The sequence below is a fragment of the Stegostoma tigrinum genome, chromosome 9, assembly GCF_030684315.1.
Source record: "Stegostoma tigrinum isolate sSteTig4 chromosome 9, sSteTig4.hap1, whole genome shotgun sequence".
NCBI classification, from domain to species: domain Eukaryota; kingdom Metazoa; phylum Chordata; class Chondrichthyes; order Orectolobiformes; family Stegostomatidae; genus Stegostoma; species Stegostoma tigrinum.
In genome coordinates this window covers 23441996-23466631 of record NC_081362.1, presented here as the reverse complement: position 1 = coordinate 23466631, position 24636 = coordinate 23441996, and the positions used below count along the sequence as shown (strand labels likewise).

At 44.7% G+C, this 24636-nt stretch overlaps 1 protein-coding gene and 1 non-coding gene across 7 annotated transcripts in view; both read left to right on the top strand.

Moving 5' to 3' along the window:
• LOC125454669 (KH domain-containing RNA-binding protein QKI) overlaps positions 1-24636 on the top strand; it is a 527237-nt gene that overhangs the window by 222703 nt on the left and 279898 nt on the right. The window lies entirely within an intron of this gene.
• On the top strand, positions 23759-23862 carry LOC125455245 (U6 spliceosomal RNA). Its single transcript, XR_007248191.1, has one exon. It is a non-coding gene; the product is annotated as a U6 spliceosomal RNA (small nuclear RNA).

The following is a 24636-nucleotide window of genomic DNA, read 5'->3' as shown; positions in this document are numbered from 1 at the left end:
AAACACGACTGCCCTGGGAGCGAGACAGTGCGCGTGCCTGCGTGAGACAGCGAGAGTGAAACCGTGAGCGGGGGCGAGACAGTGCACGTGCCTGCGTGAGTGAAAGAGAGAAAGCGGGGGTGAAACGGAGTGTGCGCCAGCGTGAGTGAGAGAGAGAGAGCGGGTGAGAGGCAGTGTGCGCACCTGCGTGAGTGAGAGAGAGAGCAGGGGCGAGACGGTGCGTGAGACAGCTGGAGCGAGACGGTGTGCGAGCCAGCGAGAGTGAGAAAGAGAGAGAGAGAGCGCGCGGGGCAAGACGGTGCGCGCGCCAGCAAGAGTGAGAGAGAGAGCGCAGGGGCGAGACGGTGCGTGCACCAGCATGAGTGAGAGAGAGAGAGAGCGCGGGGGCGAGACTGTGTGTACTCCAGCGTGAGTGAGAGAGACAGTGGGGGGGAGGCGGTGTGCGTACCTGCCTGAGTGAGAGAGCAAGAGTGGGGGCAAAACAATGCACGCACCTGCGTGAGACAGCAGGAGAGAGGTGGTGCACGTGTCCATGAGAGTGAGAGAGAGCGCGTGGGGGCGAGACGATGCGCGAGCCTGTGAGAGACAGCGGGAGCGAGACGGTGCGTGAGTCTGAGAGAGAGAGAGAGAGCGCGCGCAGGGGCGAGGCGGTGCGCGCGCCAGCAAGAGTGAGAGAGAGAGCGCGCAGGGGCGAGACGGTGCGTGCGCCAGCATGAGTGAGAGAGAGAGCGCGAGGGCGAGACTGTGTGTACTCCAGCGTGAGTGAGAGAGAGAGTGGGGGGGAGGCGGTGTGCGTGCCTGCGTGAGTGAGAGAGCAAGAGTGGGGGCAAAACAATGCACACGCCTACGTGAGACAGCAGGAGAGAGATGGTGCGTGCGTCCGTGAGAGTGAGAGAGAGCACGTGGGGGCGAGACGGTGCGTGAGCCTGCGAGAGACAGCGGGAGCAAGACGGTGCATGAGCCAGTGAGAGTGAGAGAGAGAGAGCACGCAGGGGCGAGGCGGTGCGCGCGCCAGCAAGAGTGAGAGAGAGAGCACGCAGGGGCGAGACGATGCGTGCGCCAGTGTGAGTGAGAGAGAGAGAGAGCGAGCGCGGGGGCGACACTATGCGTACTCGAGCGTGAGTGAGAGAGAGAGCAGGGGAGAGGCGGTGTGCGTGCCTGCGTGAGTGAGAGAGAGAGCGGGGGCAAGACGGTGCCCGAGCCTGCGTGAGACAGCGGGAGCGAGACGGTGCGCGAGCCAGAGAGAGAGAGAGTGCGCGGGGGCGAGACGGTGCACGCGCCAGCGTGAGAGAGAGAGAGAGCGAGCGCGGGGGCGAGATGGTGTGCGCGCCAGCGTGAATGAGGGAGAGAGCCGGGGAGAGGCGGTGTGCGCACCTGTGAGACAGCGGGAGAAAGACGGTGCGTGCATCAGCGAGAGAGAGAGAGAGCGTGGGGGCGAGATGGTGCGCGTGCCAGCGTGAGTGAGGGAGAGAGCGGGGGAGTGGCGGTGTGCGCGCCAGCGTGAGAGAGAGAGCGCACGGGGGCGAGACTGTGTGTGTGTGAGAGTGTGTGCGGGAGCAAGACTGTGTGTGTGTGAGAGAGAGAGAGGGAGCGAGACTGTGTGAGAGAGAGAGAGAGCGCGGTAGGAAGATGTGTGTGTGTGAGAGAGAGAGAGAGCGGGATCGAGACTGTGTGAGAGAGAGAGAGTGCGGGAGTGAGACTGTGTGAGAGTGAGAGAGAGCAGGAGCGAGTCTGCGTGAGTGTGAGAGAGAGCGTGGGAGCGAGAGTGCGTGAGAGAGAGAGCGGGAGCGAGACTGTGTGAGAGAGAGAGAGAGAGTGCGGGAGCGAGACTGTGTGAGAGTGAGAGAGAGCAGGAGCGAGTCTGTGTGAGAGTGAGAGTGTGAGAGCGAGTTTGTGTGAGTGTGAGAGAGAGTGCGGGAGTGAGACTGTGAGAGAGAGAGTGTGTGGGAGCAAGACTGTGTGTGTGAGAGAGAGAGGGTGCGAGACTGTGAGAGTGTGAGAAAGTGAGTGTGGGAGCGAGTGTGTGAGCATGAGAGAGTGAGTGTGGGAGCGAGTCTGTGTGAGTGTGAGAGAGTGAGTGCGGGAGTGAGTCTGTGTGAGTGTGGGAGCGAGTGTGTGAGTGCGAGAGAGAGGGCGGGAGCGAGACTGAGAGTGAGAGTGCGGGTTCGAGACTGTGTGAGAGTGAGAGAGAGGGAGCGAGACTGTGTGTGTCTGTGTGTGTGTGAGAGAGGGAGTGGGAGCGAGACTGTATGTGTGTGAGAGAGTGGGAGCGAGACTGTGTTTGTGTGTGTGAGAGAGTGTGGGAGGGAGACTGTGTGTGTGTGTGTGTGTGTGTGTGTGTGTGTGTGTCAGAGCGGGAGCGAGACTCTGTTTTGCTGAGAGAGTTGCATGCAGATTGTCTGTGTCTGAGTGAGAATGCAGGAACAAGACTGTGTGAAAGAGGCACGCGCACACACACCGACACGGACACAGACGTTCTGCGCATGTCTCTCTTCCAGTCTCTCAAAACTGTGTGTGTGATAGAGTGGGAGAGAGATACACACTTTGTGTGTGTGTGTGTGTGTGTGTGTGTGTGTGTGTGTGTGTGTGTATGTGAGTGTGTTTGTGCGTGAGGTGGAGGGGCATGTGCAGAGACTGTGTGTGTGTTTGTGCGAGAGGGGGAGAGAGAGGGGTGCACAGTGAGTGTGCGAGAGCTGGAGACTGTAAATACATCCCTTGTTCCTCTATTTTTCTGGCCCACACCTTAACTCTTTCTCCGACATGCCAATTATATCATTAGTGCTCCTTCAATCTCCCATCCAGAATTGGGAAAGTTCGTTGGTTTCACTTCAAATTTCTACCCCGCTGTCACTTTTGCCTGGTCTGTTTCTAGCTCCTATCTTCCTTTCCTCAACATCTCTGTTTCCATTTCTGGGAGTAGACTGGCCACTAATAGCGACTATAAACCTCCTGACTCCCACAGCTACCTGGACTATACATCCTCACACCCTGCTTCCTGTAAAGACTCCATCCCAATCTCTCAGTTCCTCCATCTCCATTGCATATGTTCAGATGAGGCCAGCTTCGACAAGGGAGCCTCTGAAATGTCCACCTTTTTCCCCAAATGTGGAAAACACAACATCGTTGTCGACAGGGACCTCAACCGGGTCCGGCCCATTTCTTGAACTTCTGCCCTCACTTTCACTCCTCCTTTTCCCTCCCAGGGAAGCCCTGCCTGCCAATGTAGTTAACTCAGCCACGTTATGGGCATTTAAACAGTCCTTGGATAAGCATATAGATGATGATGGTAGGGGGACGGGCTTAGATTAGTTCACAGATCGGCGCGACATCGAGGGCCGAAGGGCCTGTTCTGCACAGTACTGTTCTATGTTCTATAACAGTGATAGGGTTCCCTTTGTGTTTACCTACCATCCCACTGGCATCCACACCAGGTGCCAATTCCGTAACCTCCAGCAAGATGCCACCACCAGAGACACATGTTCGCCTCCCCTTCCTTGTCCACCTCCTGCAGGGAGTGTTACCTCCGGGACACCCTGGTCCACACTTCGTTCACCCCGAAAAGCCCCCACGGCACCGTCACCTGCAAGTGGCCAAGGTGTAACACCTGCCCATTTACCACCACCTCCCCAGTATCCAATGGCCCAAACATATCTTCCAGGTGAAGCAACACTTCACCTGCACTTGCCAGAATGTCATCTCCTGCATTCGCTGCTCACAATGTGTACTTTGGGGAAACGAAGCGTAGATTGGGTAACCGTTTTTCAGAACATCTACGTTCTGCTCACAAAAAAGACCCTGAGCTGCCTGTTGCATGCCACTTTAATGCACCACCCTGTTCCCTGGCCAACATCTCTGGCTTGCTGCATTGTTCCAGCGAAGCTGAATGCAAGCTAGAACAACAGAGATAATGGAAACAGCAGATGCTGGAGAATCCGAGATAACAAAGTGTGGAGCTGGATGAACACAGCAGGCCAAGCAGCATCTTAGGAGCACAAAAGCTGACGTTTCGGGCGTAGACCCTTCATCAGAAAACAAAAATGAACAATGTACATATAAATTCCTTTTGCCGACGTAAAGCGGGGCTTAAATACTTCTGTCTATAATTTGTGGCACACGCGCACACCACGTTGTGCGTTCTTGCTGATGGCCGTGTCAGTGGAATGTGTTGTTTGCTGAGTTCTGCCTGTCATTGTGTGTATGATCTGTAATACTGACATTATTCCAGTTGTAGAATCCTCATATATCACATTATACATTTTGTGCTAGGTATTATGAATAGTGGCCCCAAGTATTATATTTTAATATCTAGTAGATGTTAGTACGAGAAATGTCACATCCCTGACAGGAACCCGGCATGATAGAACATAATTATTTTTATTTTTGTACTGAAATGATCTTTTGCTGAAACATGAGCGTGTTGCAGCCTTTGATTTAACATTGAAACAAAAATCTTGCTAACAACATAAATGAATATAAAGGAAACAAGCCATTCTTCTCAATACAAATTGCAAAGATTTTTCTGATGAAGGGTCTGGGACCGAATCGTCAGCTTTTGTGCTCCTAAGATGCTGGTTGACCTGCTGTGTTCATTCAGCTCCACGCTTTGTTATCTCAGATTCTCTATCATCTGCAGTTCCATTATCTCTGATACATTTTTAACCTCACTGCGAAGCCTCTTCCAGGGATGCCTAACCTGAAGAAGTTACCCTCCTCCCTCCGGATAAACCTCAGGGGATCTCTTTCCCTCTGCAACTCTCTTGTAATCTCTTCGGCCTTGAAACTGCTCGACCATGTCCTGAAGCAAACCAGGTACCAAAGCCCCATCACCTTCCTCATCAGCACCTGCCTATGGAACCAGATCACCCCCAGTGTACTACAGCCCACATTCAAACCTTCCCAATTTTGCCCCAACCGTGACCATATCTACACCCAGAACATCAAGATCCTTCAGAAGCATTTCTCCCTGTGAGCCCTGGAACACACACTTGCAGCAATGTGCCGGCATCTCCAGGCACTACAATCCAGCCTGCCCCAGCTCAGAACCTCCTTCCCCCAGACTTGCAAACGACCTCTCCTATTTTTTATCCTTCGTAGGATCCATGAACTGAACACACAGTTCTACTCAGCTTTACTGGACACTAAAAACCATAAGTACAGCAAACTCACTGGTCCCGTGACCGCTACAGTAGTCAAGTAGTCACCGCCTCCACTTCTAGAACGAACACCACAAACTTCACCGTCACCGCTACTGTTGCCGCCTACCCTGCTCCGCCCACTGCTAACTCCGCTTCGCCCATCATGGATGCCGACTCCACTCTGCCCACTGCTGACGCTGATGCAACTCCGCCCACAACCGACACCGATATCGCTCCACCCACAGCCTCCACAGCCAGCAACCCCAGAGAAGACAGTCACACTGAGCCCTGCCGAATTTTCACCAACCCCCAGACCTCCCCCTGACTGAGGACGAACAGTCAGTCTTCAGCAAGGGTCTCACCTTTGTTCCCCTCCACCCATACATCAACGAATACCGGTGACGTTTGGACATCGAGCAGTTTTTCTGCCTCTACGCTTACTTCTCTAACCAGGAGCCTAGCCCTCCCTCTATTGATCCCTTCACACGCCTCCAACACAAGTCCTCCTCCTGGACACCACCTCCAGGCCTCCTACCCTCCCTCAACCTCTTCATCTCCAACTGCCGTCGAGTTATCAATTGCCTCAACCTCTCCACCCCCTCACCCACTCCAAACTTGCCTCTGCAGAAAGTATAGCCCTCTGCTCCCTCCGCTACAATCCCAACCTCACAATCAAACCCGCAGACAAGGGAGGTGCAGTTGTAGTATGGTGCACTGACCTCTGCATTGTTGAGTCCAGATGCCAACTCTCCGACACCACCTCCTACCGCCCCCGGATCATGAACCCACCCCCGAGCACCAAACAATCATCACCCAAACCATTCACAACCTCATCATCTCAAGTGACCTCCCACCCACAGCCTCCAATCTCATTGATCCCCAACCCCGCACTGCCCGCTTCTATCTCCTTCCCAAAATCCACAAACCCGCCTACCCTGGTGAACCCATTGTCTCTGCCTGCTCCTGCCCTACCAAATCCATCTCCACCTATCTGGACTCCATTTTCTCCCCCTTGGTCCAGCAACTCCCTACCTACGTCCGTGACACCACCCACGCCCTCCACCTCCTCCAGAACTTCCAATTCCCCGGTCCCCAACACCCCATTTTCACCATGGACGTCCAGTCCCTATACACCTGCATTCCCCATACAGATGGCCTCAAGGCCCTCCGCTTCTTCCTGTCCCGCAGGCCTGACCAGTCCCCCTCCACCGACATCTTCATCTGCCTAGCCGAACTCGTCCTCACCCTCAACAACTTCTCTTTCGATTCCTCCCACTTCCTGCAGACAAAGGGGGTGGCCATGGGTACCCACATGGGCCCAAGCTATGCCTGCCTCTTTGTAGGTTATGTGGAACAGTCCCTCTTCCGTACCTACACTGGCCCTAAACCCCTCCTCTTCCTCCGTTATATTGATTACTGTATCGGCGACACCTCATGCTCCCAAGAGGAGCTCGAACAGTTAATCCACTTCACCAGCACCTTCCACCCCAACCTCACCTGGACCATCTCCAACACATCCCTCACCTTCCTGGACGTCTCTGGCTCTATCTCAGGAAACCACCTAGAAACTGATATCCATTTCAAGCCCACCGACTGCCACAGCTACCTAAAATATACCTCCTCCCACTGCACCTTCCTGCAAAAATTCCATCCCCTATTACCAATTCCTTCGACTCCGCCGCATCTGCTCCCAGGATGAGGCATTCCACTCCCATATATCCCAGATGTCCATGTTCTTCAAGGTCCGCAACATCCCCCCCACAGTAGTCGAGAATGCCCTCGACCGTGTCCCCGGCATTTCCCGCAACTCATCCCTCACACTCCGTTCCCGCAATAACCGCCAAAAGAGAATCCCTCTCGTCCTGACGTACCACCCACCAAACCTCCGGATACAACGCATCATCCTCCGACACTGCCTCCATCTATAATCCAACCCCACCACCGAAGACATTTTTCCATTCGCACCCTTGTCTGTCTTCCAGAGAGACCACTCTCTTCAGGACTCCCTTGCCCATTCCACACCCCTCCAACCCGACCACACCCGGCACTTTCCCCTGCAACTGCAGGAAGTGCTACACTTGCCCCCACACCACCTCACTCACCCCCATCCCAGGCCCCAAGATGACTTTCCACATCAAGCAAATGTTCAGCTGCACATCTGCCAAATGTGGTATACTGCATCCGCTGTACCCATTGTGGCATCCTCTACATTGGGGAAACCAAGCGGAGGCTTGGGGACCGCTTTGCAGAACACCTATGCTCAGTTTGCAATAAACAACTGTACCTCCAGTCGTGAACCATTTTAACTCCCCATCCCATTCCTTAGATGACATGTCCATCCTGGGCCTCCTGCAGTGCCACAATGATGCCACCCGAAGGTTGCAGGAACAGCACCTCATATTCCGCTTGGGAACCCTGCATTCCCATGGCCGCAATGTGGATTTCACAAGCTTCAAAATCTTCCCTCCCCCCACTGTGTCCCAAAACCAGCCCAGCTCGTCCCTAACCTGTTCTCCCCCTCACCTATCCCCTCCTCCCACCTCAAGCTGCACCTCCATTTCCTACCTACTAACCTCATCCTGCTCCCTTGACCTGTCTGTCCTCCCTGGACTGACCTATCCCCTCCCTACCTCTACTCTCCTCTCCACCTATCTTCTCCTCTATCCATCTTCGATCTGCCTCCCCCCCTCTCCCTATTTATTTCAGAACCCTCTCCCCATCCCCCTTTTCTGATGAAGGGTCTAGGCCCAAAATGTCAGCTTTTGTGCTCCTCAGATGCTGCTTGGCCTGCTGTGTTCATTCAGCTCCACACTTTGTTATCTTGGATTCTCCAGCATCTGCAGTTTCCATTATCTCTGCTCTTCACTGTTTTTGGGCTCAAGCCTATCGTTTACTCCCTACCCCATCGCTTCCCTATTTTCTGACATAAACCAATGTTTTCCCAGCTACCATCAGTTTTGAGGAAGGGTCACTGGACCTGAAATGGTAACTGTGATTTATTTTCTTCACAGACGCTACCAGATCTCCTGAGCTTTTCCAACAACTTCTGTATTTTTTTGTCCTGATTTACAGCATACACAGTTCTTTCAGTTTTTATTCACTCAAAAGTTGGATCAACTTGAGGCAGCTGCATTTTAACATTCAGGTGCCTGTGTCAGTCATGGCTATGCAAATTCAGACTCACCCAAACTTTGGATGTAAGTGTAACGATTTGCCCCGCAGCTGCCCTTTTCACTTCGACACAGAGATTCTCCACCTTAATGAAATTTCAGGCCATGCTATTAAAACAAAATTTGAAAATTGCTTTTTGTTCTGTTCTTGTCAGAACTCGGACAAAAGAAACAGACTTGACAAAAGAGACGTGCTCTACAGATGAGAAGAAGTTGTGTCCTGGTTGGGCCATAATTGGCATGGAGCTGTAGCAAGGGCAATTAACCTTAATCTTAATTATCACACCAGGCAGATTCTGATTGGTCAATGCATTGCCATGTGGATAAAGCTGATATTGCCTCTTTCCATAACTCAATTTTTTCAAAAAAATGTACAATGTATATATTAATTCCTTTTGCCGATGTTAAGCAGGGCTTAAATACTTCTGTCTATAATTTGTAGCACACAGGCACACCACGTTGTGGGTTCTTGCTGATGGCCGTTAATGGAATGTGTTGTTTGCTGAGTTCTGCATGTCAGTGTGTGTATGATCTGTAATTCTGACATTATTCCAGTTTTGGAATCCTCATATATCACATTATATATTTTGTGCTAGGTTTTATGAATAGTGGCCCCAAGTGTTATATTTTAATACCTAGTAGATGTTAGTACTAGAAATGTCACATCCCTGACAGGAACCCGGCATGATAGAACATAATTATTTTTAATTTTGTACTGAAATGATCTTTTGCTGAAACATGAGCATGTTACAGCCTTTGATTTAACAATGAAACAAAAATCTTGTTAACAACATAAATGGATATAAAGGAAATGAGCCAACCTTCTCAACACAAATAGCAAAGATTTTTAAATACAGTCACAATAACCTAATCACTTTCAAATATATTGAACAGAAACAACAGCCTTGTATAAAGAATCGATGCACCCTGGTACAGCTTACAAACATTGTTGAAATTCTCAGAACATCTCACGGTCCTTAGAGCAAAACTCAGTCCAGGTCATTTTGGGGTGGCAGATTGGGGCGTAGAAATGAGGGAAAGAGAGGCTCTTAAAATACTTTGGGCTTGAAATATTTAACATTTCCTCTCCTCTGCTGAGACTGCAGGTAACTTTTTTTATTATTGTTAACCTTCTGAATTAGTTTCTTTCGAGTGCAATGCCATCCTGACTCAACTTAGAATAATTGAATCCCTACAGTGTGGTAGAAACACAAGATATCTAGCTTTATCTTTGTTGAAATTTTTGAGACACTTTCCCCTTCCAGGGTAATCTAAAGTAGACATGCATCCCTGAAGGATTGGATGACTCCTTGTGGCTCACCACATCTGTACATGTACAGGCTACCCAATACACATGATGGCAATTTCCCATTATGACTAACTATTTATGACTCACTCTGCATAACATGAATTGGATCGATGTCTGTATAGCTACTGCAACCAGTCCTAAATTAATTTTCCATGTACACAGCAAAGGATTACTTTACATTTCTCAAGTGACAAGTAACGTGGCCCAAGTACTCGTTTCACATTTTGTGGAGTCGCCAGTGTTGGACTGGGGTGGGCAAGATCAGGAACTACACAATACCCATTTTCGTCCAACAGGTTTATTTGAAATCATAAGCTTTTGGGGCCTCGCTCCTCCTTCGGGTGTCAGTGAAAGAGGTGGTATCAGACACAGAATTTACAAGTAAAAAATCAAAGGGTCACACAACTGATGAGGACATATTAACCAAACCTAAGATGCTGTTAGATCTTTAATCAGTTGGAAGGTTTAAACTGATTAATATGTATATGTTAATCCCCAAATTTCTTTCAAGTCACCACCCTACATGAGAAGCACATGTTTGGAAAGATCACGAATCTCCTAACCCTTTGCATATTTCTGATATGTAAATGCCAAGTTTGCAATGTTGCATTCTGCAACTGCATTTACTTTTGAAATTGGGCAATCAAATGATATCCCCTTCATTGAAGTATAGCTGAAAAGTGGGGAAATGGATTCTTAACTAGAAATTGAAAGCCTGTGTTCACTGGTCAATTTGGACATCGAAATTCTGAAAGTCCCACATCCTACATGATCAATTTTATTGGGAACCTCATGTATAGGTCCCTAATCATTTGCTCAATTTGTAAGCTTGATGCTGAGGTAGATTATAACAAAAGTATCCGATGTGATAACTGGTACCCTGATGAAATCATCACTTATTGCACAATGCAAAAACTCATGAAGGGGCTTAGGCGCACCACTTTTGACCATGAGTGATGTCCAGTCTACCTTAGATTGGGTAGAAGGGCAAGGCACCTCAAAAATTTGAAAAACAGATGAAGCTAGCTGTCTCATGTTGCTATTAATTAGTAAATCCAAAATTTGTTTTCTCCACTAACAGAATGTGCTGTCAAGTCAAAGAGACGTTACTAGACTGGCAGATTATATAAACAACATGTCCCATTGACTAGCAGATAGTGGGCCATTTTTTTGCTCGATCAACCTGTACTTGCAAGCTGGATTTAGCAAAGAGTTACAGTGGAGACTAATAGAATCCCTGCATTGCAAAAGTAGGCCATTTGACCCATTGAGTCCACACCAACCCTCCAAAGAGCATCACACCCAGATGACCCACCACCCCATCTCTGCATTTCCCACCCTAGGCACTATGGGCAATTTAGCAAGGCCAATCCACCTAACCTACACATCTTTGGATTGTGGGAGGAAACTGGCGCACCTGGAAGAAATCCCTCACAGACATGGGAAGAATATTCAAACTCCACACAGACCATTTCCAGCCTGAGGCTGGAATCAAACCCGGGTCTCTGGTGCCGTGAGGCAACAGCACATAACAACTGAACCACCGTGCAGCCTAATCTAAGATCATTAGCTGAGCCTGATCTGTGATTAGATTCCCTACACCGTGGAAACAGGCCCTTTGCCCAACAAGCCCACACTGCCCCTTGGAGCAACCCACCCAGAACCATCCCCCCATTACCCACACACCCCTGAACACTACGGGCAATTTAACATGGCCAATCCACCTAGCCTGCACATCTTTGGACTGTGGCAGGAAACCCATGCAGACACGGGGAGAATGTGCAAACTCCGCGCAGACAGATATCCGAGGCTGGAATCGAACCCGGGTCCCTGGTGCTGTGAGGCTGCAGTGCTAACCACTGAGCCACCATGCCACACCTGTGCATCCTAGAAGTAATGTATAAAAATATTCTTGGGTTTTAAGTAAACAAAAGGAGCTTTTTTTAGACACTTTTTCCAAAAAAAGGAGTTAAGGAATCAGCCAATCTCATGCTGCATCCCTATGGCAATACCTTGATAATTAAAATCTACCTGCTTGATCTGTGAATTAAAATTAATAGATAAGTGTCCTTGCTGCATCTCCATACCAATTACGGCCCAACTAGTCAGCACCCTTGTTCTCGTTCTGTATAAGGTGATATTTTACCTAAGTCTGTTTCTGACATCCTATTTCTGATGAGCACAAAATGAAAAGCTTCAATTTTCTTTCAGCAATGTTAAAAATTTTACTCTGCATGCAAAATTTGTGCTTGACTTTGAAGGATTTTGAAGTGTTCTGTTCTATTTAGTGGTCTAGTTGGGATGCTTTTAGGAGGATCGGTGTGGACTCGATAGGCCTGCTTCCTCACTGTAGGGATTCTATGATTCTATGAAAGGCTAAAGCAATATGACAAGTTGCAGGGATTTTATCCGGTGTTTTTGACATATACTGAGCACAAGTCCAATATTACCATATTTCTTCTGTTGATGGTGGGCTTTTCTTCATGCAATGTGGCGAGTACATACCCATTCACAATGGTGTGAAACATTCTGCCAACAGGTCAGTGGAATCATAAATCACTGCTGTAAGCTCAACAATTGCTGTAAGTTCAAAATAAATATTTCTGAACTATTCCTAAATAAGTGGGAGCATGAAGAATCTGAGACTGAGAGATGCAGGAGCAGAAGTAACTCATTCATTCCGCGAGTTTGCTATACTGTTTAGTGAGGTCATGGCTTATTTGATAACCCTTATCTCCACTGTTTTGCTTTTCTCATATAACCCTAGATTCTCTTATCGATTACAGACCTGTCTGTCTCAGCTTTGAATATTCTCAATGAGACGGCCTGAACAGCCCTTTCCATGTTAACAAAAAAATCTACAGATTCACCACCTTCTGAGAGCAGAAATTCTTCCTTGTCTCCCTCAAATGTGCAGCCCCTTATTCTGTGGTTATATACTTTGGTCCTGTGCCCTTCCATAAGGGAAACAACCTTTCTGCATCTACTGTGGTAAGCACTAAAGAATCTTGCATGTTTCAATTAGGTTACCTCTCATTCTTCTCTACTCCAGTGAGTACAGGCCCAATCTAGTCAGCTGTCCTCGAAAGGCATACTATCTTATCTAGTGAACCTTACCTGGATTGCCACAAATACCAGTATGTCTTTCCTGAGATATAGGGTCCAAAACTGTTCACAGTGCTCCAGCTGTGATCTGACTGTAGTTTTAGCAAAGCTTCCCTATTTTTATACTTCATTCCCTTTCTGGGGACCAGAATTTCATTCCATATCATATCTAAGAAATTCAATTTTATCGTTGCAAATTAGTAGAAATGTAGAAAGAGTTACAGCATTCGAGGCCATTCAGTACAGTGTCCAAGCTATTCAAGAGCCATCCAGCCCAAGCCTACTTTCCACTTCTTGATTTGTCCATCTGTAAGTTATGGCACCTCAAATGCATTTCCCAGTTTGTTTTTCATTGCAATGATTTTATCTATTTCCACCTTCCTTTCAAGCAGTGAACTCTAGATTATCAATTACCCCCAAGTGAAACAGTTATTCAACTGCTGTGTAATCCTTCCGTCAGTTTGTCAAAAATATTTGTCTCTTGGTCATTGTCCTGTCTGCTAACCAAAGACAGATTTTTCCTATCCACTCTATTTACTCCTGCAACTTAATGTTCCACTGATTAAATCTTTCTATGTAAACAAAAACAGCTTCAGCAGTCCGGTCATTCCACATAACTAAGATTCTCCACTCCTTACAGTGCCCTCATGGATCTCTTTTGCACCTTCTCTGATCTCTCCAGAGACACATCTCCAGCTGCATTATCCTCCCGTTTCTATTTTCAGAAAAGTGTGGCACTGGGAGCAGTCTGAAGATTTCTATAGGGTGAAATACTAGTTATCTTTTTTTCAGACTTCCGGCAGTCTGCCTGCAAGATCTTATCCCTCTTCTTACCCATGTCATTTATACCAATATGAACCAGGGCCTCTGTTTTTTTTACCTCCTCCCTCAGCTATTCAGTGATATCTTTGACCTTGGCACCAGGGAGACAGCAATTCAATGTGGAGTCATGTCTTTGGCTACAAAATGCCTGTCTGGCCACTTAACTACACTATTGCTTTCTGAACTTCTTTCTTGCACAGCTGCATCACCATGGTATTATGGACTTACCTTTGTTTGTATTCGCTAAAGTAAACTTTAACTTTAGCCTCATATTCTTAATTAAATATTGGTTGGAAAGTGGGATGTACTTGGAATCCCAACATGCCCTGCCTCCTGTTCTTGAGTGTCTAAGGATCACCAGTCACTGTCTGTATGCCCTTAAGATGCAACTTGTCAACAATGGACAAATCATCTTGGACTACTTCCTTTCCCCTCTTTCCTATCCTCCTGCTCCAGAGTCATCATGACAGGTTCCCTGTCACATGACTTTGTTATTTATCTGTCATAGCTTCCATCTCTGGAGGAGCAGCAATCGCAAGAGCAGGGAACCTGTCTTTGGAGGAGCTGGAGCAACAGGATGAGCGAGAGAATGTATGATTGGAGCAACTGTTGTCATCAAATCTGTCTCCGAAACCCCCTGTCTTCTGCTCTTTCATTGAAATGGAACATTGTTTGTTGTTTGGTGCTTATATCGTTGACTCATTATAATGAAATTAGATTTGGGTTGGATGCCATATTGCATGCATGTTTGGAATTCCATTCAAAATGTCTCCTTCCAGTGACTGCACGATGCATTGTGGGTGCATATGCAGAGAAATGAAATTTGGTTTAAACTGAGAGGCAGAAGTTCTGGAAATGCTGTACTTAAAATTTATGCCAGCAGAGCCATATTCCATGAATTTTGGAATGGGATCTGCAAATTCAAGAAGAATTCTGGTGAACACTTTATGGACTTATCTTAAGATAGCTAAGGCCAAACTCGTTTGGACTAAAAACTGGTGGCTGAGACAATGTTTCCATTTTAATCGCTTTTGACAGCCCAAATGTTAATTGTGACAAGTCACAGCTATTTGTGATACACAAGATTCAGGAATTCAAAAAAACACTTTACCATCTGAAATAACAAGTTTGACATTTGACTTAATCAGAATATAACCTAGTTTTTTAAACTGATCATTTTAAAATTTAGAGATAACACAGTGTAGAGGTGGAGGAACACAGCAGGCCAGGCAGCATCATAAGAGCAGGAAAGGGGATGTTTCGGGTCGAGGCTTCTTTGACTCCAGCAGCAGTTCTTACTCTTTCCATTTTAAAATTTGATTTTGTAATGCAGGAAAGTCAAAGAAAGTCATACACTATCTGAGCATGCCATTTGTGGCTAAGCTGCGATCGTACTTTTATACAGAGTTTAGCTTTAGGCAAGCTTCATAAAGTTTTCTTTAAATTCTTGACATCTTTAACACTTTGCTGATTTTCAAAGTTTTCTTCAGAATTGATCTTCTCCATTTTGCTAACTGTTGCTGCCCAGTGTGTGGAACTGTAAATTGTTTCTTAAGTAGATATGCGGCAAGCTTATAAAAATTCATTTTGCTTCCTTGGTGAAACTTGTGTTTAGTGCTATGGTATCTGGCAATTGTATGAGTCCGTGAAAATTACTTCCGTTTTGGCTATTATTAATAGTATCACTCAAATTTATCAAAATGAGATACTTAGGAGTAGACCCCAATTTGAAGAAAAATTTAACTTTGTGACACAAACTTTTAAAGTGAGGAAACTATTGGAAAAAAAGGGCCCTTGTCTCTTGATACTTTCTACCCTGAGGACGACACCGTTGTTTTTTGCTCCACCTCTATTTTAAACTCTTCATGTACTTTCAACAAACATACTTTTGCTATGGGTTTTCTCTGAAACGTAATTTCCAAATGCTTGAACAAACTATTGTGAATGGTGCTCAACTTTTTATCTTTGCCTTTTGCCAAGGGTGTTTTTGATAGTTTTTCATGATTCATGGTCAGTTGGCCAGTGTTCAGTGCACTTCTTTACTTTCTTCAACTTGTGAAGCATATTTCAATATTTTTAAGGGTAATCGACTGAACAAAGCTCCATAGGATTCAAACCAATGCTTGAATTGTGGGGTGAACAGATTGACAAGAGAATAATTGCAGTCTTTGTATTTATCCCATTCCCTACTAATTAAGTCTGACATTTAATGGCATTTTCTTTTTAACATTTTGTTGATTTTTGGTTGCTTAAAATTGATTTAACTTTGGAAGACTTGTTAGTAATTTAACTGTTAAGGACCAGTTTCAACATTTTTGTTTGCCCCTTCATCTACTCTGGGACTGTTGAACTTCTATGGGACAAGTGGATTTCAATTTAAAAGTCACTTGCGCAACTGCTGGAGCAACACGGGGTTGTACCATTAGGATAGACTTCATATGGACCTATGCTGAAATCAGTGCTCTGCAAGTTGTATAAATGGGCTATGCCGGGTGCTTTAATAGATGGTGTGGAGGCTTTAAGTGAAGTCATGGTGGAGAGGGTTGAGCTGAGATTTGGTCAATTCAGAAAGAGGGAAAGCAATAGTACACAGTACAAAGAGATTCCTTTGAATGACCTGGACACTCGCTTTTTACAACCTACTTTACATAATTTAAATATTTTATGGAGCTTTTTAAGTTTGGAATATGGAAGAATATTTTAAGTTAATTGATAGGAGCAGAACTTTGCATTTAATTACACAATTGCAGAACTTCATTATTGAGCATTCAGATTGTTCTGTAAGCAGTAATTGCACTATGCATGCAGTGTTCAAAACTAGAGTAGTTAAGATTCAGTTTCAGGAGTGTTCTATATTTATAATGACCCAAGAAGAGCCAGGGGATATAGAACCAACTCATAATATTGAATTTTAAGTCACTCATGAATTTAAAATACACGATACACTTGGGTAAAGTTAGTTTCAACCTTGTTTATATGACATTGGGATTGCATCTACAAACTTTTGGAAAACGATTTGAAACAAAATGAAAAGTGATGGGCAGGTTCTTTTTCCCAAGACATTTACTGCTTGCTACAATTTGTAGGTAAGGTGCTATTAGTGTATGTGTTCTTGACCACTGTTTGATCAAAATGTTTACACCTAGTTTGGTTTTGGATTAATGTATGATGATGTTATAAGGTGCTGAACACATTGCATAGTAAACAAGACTCTGGTATTTGGGAACAACCCAGGGCAGCATATGTTTTCTGGTATTTGAGCAGGTGAACAGATTTCTGGATTTAAAGGAGAATTTTTATTTGTGTTGGTGGTTTAACTTGTTTGGATTTAGGTTTCTGCATGAGATCACGAGAATGCAGAAAACATTACTGGGCAACCATTCGGTAATTATTTAATTTATTCCTTCATTTCATTAGGTTTTTCTAACCTCCCCCTTGGTTTATTTCCTTCTTTCTCTCAGCCTTGTTCTTGTTCTGGGTTTTGAAAGTTTTTGTGGTTGACGCAAAGAAACTTATTATCTGATTTTAATTTTCCTTTCTTAAATTAGTGTATTCTCCAAGATTCTGAAAATGCAATGTGGGAAAGCTAAGCTCGACTAAAATTGTTTTAAATCTTGCATCATAGCTTGTCATGGTTCAACATACTGAAACAACAATATATCAGGCCTTTATCACTTTATTTTGAGCACATTAATAAATTATTGAACGTAGCAGTACATCTTTAAATAATACTGGGCAAATTATGTCTCTAAATTAGATTAAAAATGAGCTATGTTTAATAATGATTAATCTGTTAGTGAAAATTATCATTTGGTATTGGATGATTTTGGTATTGTTTCAACTTCTAATGAGTTCATTATGTTAATATGAATTGAGGCAGATTATCTGTTGTGTAGTGACTGAGGTTATGAATATGCTATCTTTTACAAAGCTGTATAAATGGCTGAAGTTATTAGATTGTGCCTATGGCCCTTCTTCTGAAGGATTGTACCCACTGACATTACACTCTTGGTCAATGCTAATGCATGGCACAGTTTTGAGCATGCCAAATTCTCTCCCTGTCCATCTTTCTCTCTTTTTCCCTTTCCTTCCTTTTATCATCCTTATCACTCCCTCTGTCCCTGTCTTGCTTCCACCTACCCTGTTCCATTCTCCCACACGCGCTCATCCCATCCATCACGTCTCATCAAATTTTTCTAACTTGTTCTCCAATAGCATTTTCCATGTTTTCCATTTTGTCAGTTTTTAAAAATCTCCTCCCATTCCCCCCTTTAACTGTTGATGGTCAGAGGAACTTAGATTTACTTGCATAAGGAACGTGGAAAGTGAGCAGGAAAAAATGGAAAGCAATAATAAATACAATAACCCATCGATCTTTATCGCTAGAGATTTAGAGTACAAGAACAAAGACACCTGGCTGAAATTCTGTTCTGGTGAAACCACACCTGGAAAACTGTACACAATTTTGGATTCCATTTCTATGAAACAATGTAATTGCTGGTTGTAGTGTTGTTTCGTGATTAGAGGTTGGTACATTGTGTCTATATTCTCTGGAATTTAGAAGGATGAAAATTGGTCTCCTTAGAAATATTCAAAATTCTCAAGAATCTTGACAGTGTGGACATTGAGAACTTGTTTGGCTTGGAAAATCAAATGTGGTTTGAGGGGGATTGTTGGTGTGTTGTCTCGGAAGAAGTTTCTTTATTCAAAAGGATTTGAACCTTAGAAACTGTCTACCCACGAGGGATGTGGAAGTTCCTTCGTTGTGTTCAGTCAAAGCTGCAATTGACTGATTTTTCTTGCCTCAGGAAATTGAGGGCCAGGAGGAGCAGATAGAAAAGTGAAGTTGAAGCAGAAGATAAGTCACAGCATATTGAATGGTAGTGAGACTCAAGGGGCCAAATGATCAACTCTTTTCCCTGTTTCTTATGTTGTGTCATGACCACAGGTCTGTCCATCAATGATTTGACTTAAAATAGAGCAATAGTCAAATTTTTGGTTTAAATTGACTAAAGATTAACTCATTTCTAGTTAATTAAAGTTTCTTAGAGATGAAGTGGTTAACTATGAATTGCTGATATCAAAATTAAAACAAGTGCTGATCAGACAAGGTAATACTTCCGAGAAAGCCCCAACTTGGTATCCGTGATATGCTGTTCAGTGCTGTTGCTCAATTTGCTTGTTGAAGAAAGAAGTTTAAGACTTAAAGTCTGATCCAGAAGCTGCAGTGGCTTCTGTACTTGAATTGTTTGTTTTTCACAGATGGACCAGCAGGGCAACAGATTTTTTTTGGAGAGAGAAGATTCTGGCTTCTGGTTCTGCAGGTGTCACATTTTTAGCTACCTGATTTCTTTTAAGCAGATGTTTTCAGAAATCTCTGTCACTCTCTTTCATTCTCTATCTCTCTCTTTTGCTGTCTCCCTCTCCCCTTTTTCTTGTGCTTGCTCTCTTTTTCTTGCGCACTCTCTCTCTTTTTTGCTTGCTCTGTATCTCACTGTCTCAGTCTGGAAAGTTGTTTTCTTTCAGAGGGTTCAAGATGGAATCTCTCTCTCTCGGCAGTTTGCCTTTTGAATCATTCTTAGCAAGTGAGCTAAGCCGATTGGACGACCTGTGCAATAAACTGCCACGTTCAATGTAGGGTACTCTGGAGAGTGTTCATGTCTCACTTGTAGTTCATAGCTAGTGTTCTGGCCAATGCCTAATTTACATTGGTGCAGTGAGTCATCATGGAGTTTCAATGCATCATGGATGAAAGTTTTTTTATTTCAAATGTACACTTTGTTCATAAAATCATCTGTAAGTATGTACAAACATTCTAAATTAGTTCTGTACATTCTTGCGGAGAAAAACAAAGTATTGAATTTTGAGATAATAAAATGTGAGGCTGGATGAACACAGCAGGCCAAGCAGCATCTCAGGAGCACAAAAGCTGACGTTTCGGGCCTAGACCCTTCATCATTGAATTTTGACATTTCTCAGAACTTCTGTACAGTTGTAAAAAGAAACCAACATTTTCTACTTATGCAGGAAACATTTTTTGTTCATTTGGAAGCACAGGTCTGACAACTGAACAGACCCTTGTTATACCTTAGATCTTAGGTGGTGATCTTACCCCACTGCACCTTGGCAGCAGCTGCCCTCCGCTTTAGTGTGTCCCTCAGCACGTAGCCTTGGGCCTTGGAATGTGCCAGTCTGCAGCACTTGGTCAAGATCAAGTATTTACTCTGAAAGACCAACATGTTTTGAGCAGACCAAAGAGTATCTTTCACTGAGTTTATAGTCTTCGGGCCCAGTTGATGTTTGTCAGTATGTGTCCTGGAGAATAGTCTGTAAAGCATAGAGTCCTGCATCATGGAACTGCTTGAGACAAACTCCAACAAAAAACATGGCATTTCTCTACAGAACTTCTTTGCATAGGTGCATTGGAGAAGGGGATGTGTGATGGTCTCTTCATCAGCACAGCCACTTAGAGGGCAGCATGCAGTGGCACACAGAGACTGGGTATACATGAAGGATCTGACAGTCATTGCCCTTCTCACTATAAGCCAAGCTATGTTTTGGTGCTTGTTGGAAAGTTCTGGTGATGAGATATTCTGTCAAAAGATAGTGTGCTCAGGCAATGGCTCAACAGGATCCATCCTCTCCTTTTCCAGCAGATCTCAAGGACACCACATACTTCCTGATGGACTTGTGATCAAAGGTATTTTACTTTGCAAATTTTTCTATAAAGGACAGGTAACTTGGAATAGTCTAACTATTTGGAACATTCTGTGGTATAGAGGCCAGACCCATCCTTCCCAAAACTGGGGACAGGTAGGTGGAACAATGACTCAGTGGTTAGCACTGCTGTCTCGCCGCCAGGTGTTCAATGCCAGTTTCAGGTGAACTTCTGTGTGGAGTTTGCATGCTCACTTCATGTCTGCATGGGACTCTGCCAAGTGCTCTGGTTTCTTCCTACAGCTCAAAGATGTGCAGCTTGGTGAATCAGCTATGGTAAATGTGGGGTTATGGGATAAGATAGGGCAGCAGGGTCTGGTCAGATGCTCTTTGGAGGGTTGGTGCAGGCTCGATGAGCCAAATAGCCACTTTCCACACTGTAGGGATTCTACAGTTCTGAACTTAGCACATGGTGACAGTTGTTTGTATACAGAGAGTCTATGCACAGCTTGATGCAGATGCACTCAGAGGTGACCATCAGGATGAGAATGGCTTTGGGTACGTGCCCGCCCCCCACCCCCACTCCTTCTCTAGAGCTGTGTATGTGGTGTCCTTGTAAACACTGTCCACCTTTGACTGCCAGATGAAGTGGACGATGGCTCGGATGACCGCTGAGGCACAGGTTTGGGAAATGGGTCAAACCCGCACCTCGTGCAGCAAAGCTAATACTACTTCACATCTCATGACCAGATTTTTACCTGCAATGGAAAGGGAGCAATGTTCCCATAAGCCCAGTTTCTGCCTGACCTTTGGTAATATGCTCCTCCTAGGTTTTTGCACATGCCCTTGTCCCTCAGAACCATATGCCCAGCACCTTCAGTTAATCTGTCCTGACAGATAAAGGATCAGTTGGCCTGTTTCCCACAGAGCATGGCCTCGCTGTTGCCTCGACTTACCTTGGTTTTCCACGCCAGTTCAAATTGGTCTTGGATGCTCATGAGTCTGTGCAGTGACTAACAGATCTGAGAAGAAAATCATTGATGCCATCCATATACAGGGAAGCTTTGACTTGCAGGCCTCTACTGCCTGGAATAGTAATCCCTCTCAGGCTCGCATGCTTTCTGATGAACTGGATAAAAGGTTCTATTCTTAGCACAAAAACAAGGCAACAGAGAAAGGGTGACTCTAGATCTATCAGGAAGCTTTCTGATTCCCATCCGTTAATTGAGACTGCACTAATGATGTTGGTATAGATCAATCAGATTCAATTACAGATTCCCTCCCCGAAGCCCAGTTTGAAGAGCATGTCCCACATGTAGCTGATTAATATTCCGTCAAAGGCCTTCATGTGGTTCAGGCTGATGAGGTCTGTGCCATCTCCCTGTCCTTCACACGGGCAGTCATATCCCTGAGGAAAGTGATGCTCTCAGATCCTTTTGCCTGGTACAGTATAGATTTTATCGGAGTGAATCACTGATCCCAGAGCAGACCAGACCTGGTTGGCAATGACCTTTGACAGGATTTTGTAATCTGCGTTCAGCAGTGAGACTTGTCACCAATTTGAAGGTGGTGATGCCCTTGTTCATGGATTTGCACATGCTACCTCCCAGGAGCATGCTGTTTTATATGTCCAGCAGGTCCTGGCCAATCAAGTCTGACAGAGTTGAATACAACTTAACCAGTAAGCTCTCTGATGAAGGGTCTAGGCCCGAAACGTCAGCTTTTGTGCTCCTGAGATGCTGCTTGGCCTGCTGTGTTCATCCAGCCTCACATTTTATTATCTTGGAATCTCCAGCATCTGCAGTTCCCATTATCTCTTAACCAGTAAGCTTGTTGCTTCTGGGAGTTCATTCTTTTGAAAGGATTTGACCTTGATCAGGTCAACCAGAATATCCTCTCCTGCGTACGTTGTTTAAGAACTTTGTGATGGAGAGCAGGAAAGAATGGGAAGCTGCATTGTCTGTGCTCTTTCTGTCATATTAGTCATTGTGACATAAAAGGATTTGCTGATCCTCAGATGTCAGACAGCGATGACATTACCAAGTCTTTACCTTCTTTCAGGCTGCTGATCACTAAGCTCCCATAGTGCATCTTCCGGAAGCAGAAATGTGAACACATTTCATTCCTGTTCCACAATGCAGATCCTGGGAACAGAAAATTATCTTGGATTGAGGCTTGTCCGCTGTCCACCTCTTAGAGTTCCTCCTTGGCGTTTGCCTCATTTGATAAGAGTTTTTGTATGTATAAGTATGTATCATTGTAATCCACATAGAGCTGCCTTCTGTATGGCAGGCGGTTACATTTTTAGCTCCTAACCGAGTTACAGTCTGATTCACTTTTCTTTATAAATGGTTCTTTCTGTTTTTTTAAAAAAAGATCAAGCATGACATGTTCTCTTTTCTGTATCCTATTTTCCCTTACAGTTATCCTTTTCCTCCCCAACTTTCCCTCTGCTGTCTTGTGCTTTCCTCTCTTGCTCCCCAGTTCAGATTTAATTCTCAGACAATAAGTCTCAAAATCGTTATGCGATAGCAACTTTGCATGTGCCTTTAGATCCATTTTTCAACAGTACAATTAGCACTCCCTTCAACGCGCCCAGAGGCAGTGCATTCTAGAGATTGCTGCAGGGGAAAATGTCCTTTTGCCACTTTTGGTTCTTTTACCGTTCAACTTAGATGATGTCCTCTGGCTGTGAAACATTCTGGCAATGAAAACGCTTACTCTTTGCTTACTTGTACAGAATCGCATGATGTTGAATAGCTCTTTAAAATCTCTGCTCAGCTTTGTCATAAAGAGAATAGTGCTAGTTTCTCAAATTTGCCTAATCTACACACAATAAGCACAGTCTCTTCTCCCCACAACAATATGCACTTGTCAATCTTTCCTATAATTTCTCCAATGCCCACATTCTTCCTGATGTGCCCAGAATTGGTCCTAATAACCATTTGAAGATAGACCAGTGTTTTATAAATCATTTTCACAATTTAGTTGCTTCTGTTTTAATACCTCTATGAATTAATCTCAGGATTCCATATGATCACTTGAACTACTTTCTTAACCATTCTGGTGTCTTCTATGATTTCAACTCCTATTTATACCTGTATTTACTTCAGAATTGGAACTCTCCATGTTACCTTATCAGAAAGAAACACTAACATGTTAGTTAAGCATAATTTACTTTTTCCAAATCCGCCTTTATATTCCTTAGTTAACCAACAATTCTCCAAGTGACTATTACTTTTGTCCCAGGTTATCATTTGTAAAAGCTTACTCAATGCTGAAGTTAAACTGAATGGACTGTAGTTACTGTGTTTATCCATGTACTGTTTTTTGAACAAGGATGAAGCATTTAAATTCTCCAGGATGCTGGTGTCACCTTGGTATTTAAGATTTGATTGGAAAGTTTCCACCAGTGCCTGTGCAGATTTTTCCCTTACCTCTCTTGCCATCTATGAATGCACCCCATTAAGTCCTGATGACTTAGCTACTTCAAGTATTACCAGACTTTGCAACACTACCTCAGTCATTATGACTTTTGCAGCATTTTCTGACTTGGTAAAGGCAGTTCAGCTGCGCATACATTAAATTTGGAATGATCTAGAGAAGATTTACATGGACCCTGCACAAGGATGACCCACAAATTTGTAAAGCATTCCATATTTAGACTGGTCTGATGGTAGTGGGCCATTGTTGAAATTTGCTTACAAAAGTCAGTTACATATTTCCTTGATAGTGGGAACTGCAGAAGCCGGAGAATCTGAGAGGTCTAGGCCCGAAACATCAGCTTTGATGCTGCTTGGCCTGCGGTGTTTATCTAGCCCTACACCTTGTTATCTCTACATATTTTCTCATTCTCTTACCCCCTCCCTTTTTTACTATTTCACTTGACTAATCTTTAAGGGCCCTCCTGTGGAATCCTAGCCTGTGGTGTGACTACCTCTGTGAACTTGCTATGCACAATATTCACTTCACAGATGTTCAGCTGTGTCTCCTTGAACTTTGGGTTCCAGAAACAGCAGCTGGAAACACTTCCTGCACTTATGCTGGTCCCAATCATTGTAATTATGTACACCTTCTCATATAGAGCCAGAGGAATAAATCATTGCTTTGAGCTCTCCTGCCATGACTTACCCTTTTGGATTAAACCTTTAAAGACCTCTTAAAATCAAATAATATAAATTACTTGAGAGCCCTTCTTCCTTTGACCTTGTTAAAATAGAACATAGCCCTTCTAAGCAAAACCACAAAATAAAGACTTGACAAACTATAAGCACTAATAGTGGAATAAATACTCACCATCTTTACTCAACCAATCAACAGCTTCCACTTGCTCCATGTCACTTTTGAATCCTGATATCATCTCAGGAGCTTTGTTTCTGGATTGAAGGATGGTGGCTGGGCTACTCCTTTTGAAGGCTTCCCGGCTGATCTGCCCAGT